Genomic DNA, 5,171 nt, shown 5'->3' on the forward strand with positions numbered 1-5,171 from the left:
AGAGAGAGAGAGAGAGAGAGAGAGAGAGAGAGAGAGAGAGAGAGAGAGAGAGAGAGAGAAGAAAAAAAACCCACAAAGTTCATCTTAATAGCACTTCGCACCTATAAACGAATACATGCAAGTATGGCATTTTGGGGAAGATTAGTATCATTTTCCCCACAATTTACAATATACCTTTCTTCTTTGCTAATGCGACTATTAGCTATTCATTGCATGGAGGAAACCCAAAATGTGACACTGACATTAACATTTTAAATTTTAGGCAATTTATAGCAAGCAGTAAGCTCTCTGGAGGCCAGCTTGATATTGCTTTGAGGGCCACTTCTCAATTTCTTATACAAAGAATATCTAGGCATTGTTCTTTTCTCATCTCAAACGCTATTCCTCCTGGGAAGAATCCATTTGAACCATCCCTTCTATATAATTGACTATTTATATGCAGCTATTACTGGCAAACTTCACACTCTCGAGGGCCGCAACCATGTCTGGGCCTGATTCTGGAATACTTTTATGCAGGAGATGACAATCTAACCATGGAACAACTCCACGCTGGTTTCAGTAAATCTTCTATGGAAAAAACGTTATCAAGAGGCACACTTGGGTCTACTGCAGTCCTGCTCTCCCTCAATCCCCCCAGACAAATGCCCCTGGAAATAGTTGGTAAATTCTAATAAATTTCCGAGTGAGTGAGTTCCCCTGAGTTTCCAGGTTCGTGTCTGTTCAGTGTTGGTTGTGGCCCTCGAAATAGCTAAAAATCATTTTATGCCATCAGTTGGAATTAGAATCTGTAACATTTCAAAATCAAATGTATTTTCTAACTCACAAATATCTTTACATTGCATTTTAATCTGCACTTTCTGGAAAAGTTGTATTTCATGTCCTAACATTTGCTTACCACTTACCTTATATATGTTTGATATTTGTGAGTCAATACATAACTACTCATTAAAAAACATTTTTAATCTCCTGAGTAATGGCTTTTTAAATAACAAAGGAAAAAATCTAACCACTTTTATAAGAACATAAATATTAGTATACAATTTAAGCAAAATTATTCGTAAGTTTGTGATGGTTATTTTTGTGTGTCAACTTAACTGGGCCACAGGTCCCAAATATTTCATCAAACATTATTCAGGATGTTTCTATGAAGGTGGTTTTAGGATAAGAGTAGTATTTAAACTGACTGACAGACATTCCAAACAACAAAAAAAAAGATTCACCGCCATAATGTGGCAGGGCCCCACCGAAAACCAGAAGGCCTTAAAAGAATCAAGGCTGAGTCTCCCTCAAGCAGGAAGGCAACTGCAAGCACACTTCTTTCAACTCAACTGCAGCTCTTCGGCTGCTTTCCACACTACTGACCACCCCATCAGATGTTGCATGTGCCAAGCCTCGGCATCGTGTGAGCCAATTCCTTGCAAGGAATTTTACTCTCTCAGGGTGTGTGCATGTGCCTGTCTGCGCGTGAAAGCAGTGCTGGATATAATGTCGAGGCTATATGCATATGTGTACACAGATATGCTCGAAGTAGGAAGTCACATGAGCATACTGGTCCCTTCTCTTGGCATTTAATGACAACCAGTCTACAATGGTGATGTGATGGCATTCTCCAAGAGAAACCGTGCCCTCGAAAGCAACCTCGTAGTGTGCTTATTTAATGATCCATGGGCCGTGCCCCCCACCCATAGAGAAATTCTCCCTAGGAAAAGAAGTGGCCTTTAAAATCAAGTCGGCTGTTATCTGCTTGACACATGCTCAGCATGGACAGTCTGGAGAGATGAATGCACTGGACACATCTGGAAGGATCTTGCATCGCCTTTCGTGGGGTCATACTTATAATTTCTTATTTTAGTACCTGTTTCTCCCTGAGCAGTAGAAGACATGCCCATCAGTTCATTGCAGACATTACTCCAACTATGGGAAAGTAAACCTTAATCTTCTTGGCATACATTGTTTAGCACCTGAAAGAAATGATTTCTACATCACACAGCTTTACTCCTATATGAAAACTAAAACTCTTTGGGAAACATCTGAAAAACATTTGCAATTTGGATGACCTCTTCTTTTGATTTTTCTTCAGCTATGTTTTTTAGGGAGAGCCATGTATTAAAAAAAATCATAAATATTCAGCATTATATCTGCAAAGAGAACAGTGAAAAGACATGAACATTCTGGCCTGAGACAAATTCAATGACAGAACCAGTACACACACTGCAATCCAGGTAGCAGTTTCAAGAGCTGAGTTGTGATTAAAAAATTAGTATTCCTTGCAAACTAGTACAACCACTATGGAAAACTGTTTGGAGGTTCCTCAAACTGCTAAACATGGAGCTTCCCTATGACCCAGCAATCCCACTCCTAGGTATCTACCCAGAAGACACAAAAACACTGATTGAAAAAGATACTTGTACCCCCATGTTTATTGCTGCTTTATTTACAATTGGAAAAACATGGAAGCAGCCCAAATGCCCAAAAGTAGATGACTGGATTAGAAAGATGTGGTACATATATACAATGGAATATTACTCAGCAACCAAAAAAGAGAAACACATGTCTTTTGCAGCAACTTGGATGGAGCTGGAAAAGATCATGCTGAGTGAGATAAGCCAGAAAGAGAAAGAAAAATACCGGATGGTTTCACTCATAGCAGGAGTATAATGGACCAGGCGAGAAAATAACAAAAATAATGAACAACCATAGACCAGAGACATTCTGTGGGGGTGGAGTGGGGAATGGGATCAAAAACGGGGGGGGGAAGGGAGGGAAATGCACGGGACTATGGTGGTGGCACAGGGGTGATTTGGTGATGGGAAACCCATGGGGATTACAATTGAGATGAAAAAAAAATGTGAAAAATGATGTAAAAATAAACTTTTTAATAAAAAAAAAATTAGTATTCCTAAAACTGATAAACTATCCCTTCTCTCAGAAAAGTTCAGAATTTCATTTATAGCTGAACACATATGGGCTTTCATTTTGTGTTCTTCAAACTTGAAGTAGCACATTAGTCATTAGGTACAATCTCAGGTCAGATTCCTAAAAAATGTCCAGTCCTGTCCAGAAGACACAACAGAGGAGGGAGTGGGGGAAACCAGAATGACAAAGATGGAAAGCAGCCTGTATTGTCAGATAATGTGAAGAGAAACAAAATGGGAAAATTGAGTAACACTTTAATAACCAACTTCAATTGCTAAAAATGATCAAGTAAGGAACAGCGAGGCCATCTGAAATGTGACCAGGTTAAAAAACAATATTAACTCATAGACAAAGAGATCAAGTAATATGTGAAAAGAACTCTCCCTAAAATAAAGACCAAAAAACATTAGCACATATTGTAGAGGAAAGATGATGAAAATTTTCTGACATGACACAGTCGTAACAGCTAATCTTCCCCTGCCACGTGGTCCCTTTCTTTCCTCATCTCCTCCCTCCCTCCCTGTTGCCAAGTCTGTTTCTGTTATTTCAGCCTCCACATAGGTCTACTTCAGCCCTGTGCACATGCTGTTCCCTCTGTCCTACAACCTCTGCCTGCAGGGAGACAATTGGGTTATGCCCTCTCACCCTATCAGAGAAACTGCCCCCTTTCTCTTTCTCCCTCACTCTGAGGCACAATGAGAACTATACTATCCTGCAGTTGTACTTCTGGTTATATATCCAAGGGAAACAAATCATTATGCTAGGTGATCGAAGCCAGAAAAAGCAAGCAAATACTGTATGGTATCGTTTATATGACTTTTCTCTCTCACTCCAACTTTGCCATGTTGGAGAGGCCCACATGCAATCACAAAGGAGTTTAGAGCATGACCCCAACAGCCTGTAAGGGGTTGCATCCTGTGAGTATGCACACGAGCTTGCAAGTGAATCCTTCTCCCGTCATGACGGAACCCTACAACGTGGACACCAACTGCAGCTCCAGAGACCCAGAACCGAGCAACCAGACAATCCATGTTCACACGACTGACTCACAAAATCAAGAGACAATAAAACTGCATTATTTTAACTCACCACATTTTGGGAACAATTTGTTAACCAATACATATACCCAAAATTCTTGCTAAGATGCTGATTTGAGGTCATGAAATATATAGATCAATACACAGGAAACGGAAATCTTTACTATGTTGTCTTCCAGTTTCTGAAAACACTTAGAGAGTCTCCGGTTACTTAGGTCGGCTTTGATTTCATGAATTGGCATTCTGTAGCACTCAGTCCAATGCATGTTGTATGCCTCATTAGATTTATACTCAGGCATTTCACTTTGTGGAGCTATCGAAATTTTTCAGAATTTGAGTTTCCAATTATTTATGGCTACTCTCCACAACTGTAATTGACTTCCGTGTTTTCACCTAGTGAGCGTAGACCTGGCATTTCTAAGGAGTTTTTGTACATTACTTAAGCATTTTCCATCAACAATTCTGTTGTTTGGGAACAGACAAAACTGTATTCTTCCCTCGCAATTAATATGCTTTTTCTTCTCTGTTCTTACTTCACTACCCAATACAATGTTGAATAGGAGTAGTAAGAGTAAATGCCTTGTTCCTGATCTTTGAGGGGAAGAGTTTGCCACTTCCCAGTAAGTAACTTGAGCACCAAGTACGCAGCTGCCCTTCTCCAAGTCAAGGACATTCTCTTTTATTTCTACTTTGCTCACTTTTCTCATGTATGGATGTTGAATTCTGTCATGTTTATGTTTTTTTATATTGTTAAGATGGTAGAAATCATTAATTGACATTCAAATATTAAAACAACCTTGCCTGATCAAACATGCCATATGAACTTTTATATGTGGATGGATTTTTGTGTGAACGTATTGTCAGGAATTTTTAGACCTCTGTCTTGAAGGTCCTGATATTAGTATATAGCTTTATTCTTTTGAAACTGTCTTTGCATGGATTTGATATAAGAACATTGAGAGCCTCATAATGAGTTTGGAAGAATTTCCTACTTCAATTTTTAGATGATATTGTATAGAAATTGATATCTCTTCCTTAGATTTTTGTTTGCCAGTGAAACTATCTTAGACTGCAGATTTATTTCTTGGAAGAATCTAAGTATCAGTACAATCACTTTTAAATTTCTAGTTACTATTATTTATTGTTTGTATTTCTTATATTTTATTGACATAATATTGCATTACAACATTATGTAAGTCTTAAAAAGGTAAAGAACAG

The sequence above is a fragment of the Condylura cristata genome, unplaced genomic scaffold (assembly GCF_000260355.1).
Source record: "Condylura cristata isolate star-nosed mole 26May11 unplaced genomic scaffold, ConCri1.0 scaffold00027, whole genome shotgun sequence".
Taxonomy (NCBI): Eukaryota; Metazoa; Chordata; class Mammalia; order Eulipotyphla; family Talpidae; genus Condylura; species Condylura cristata.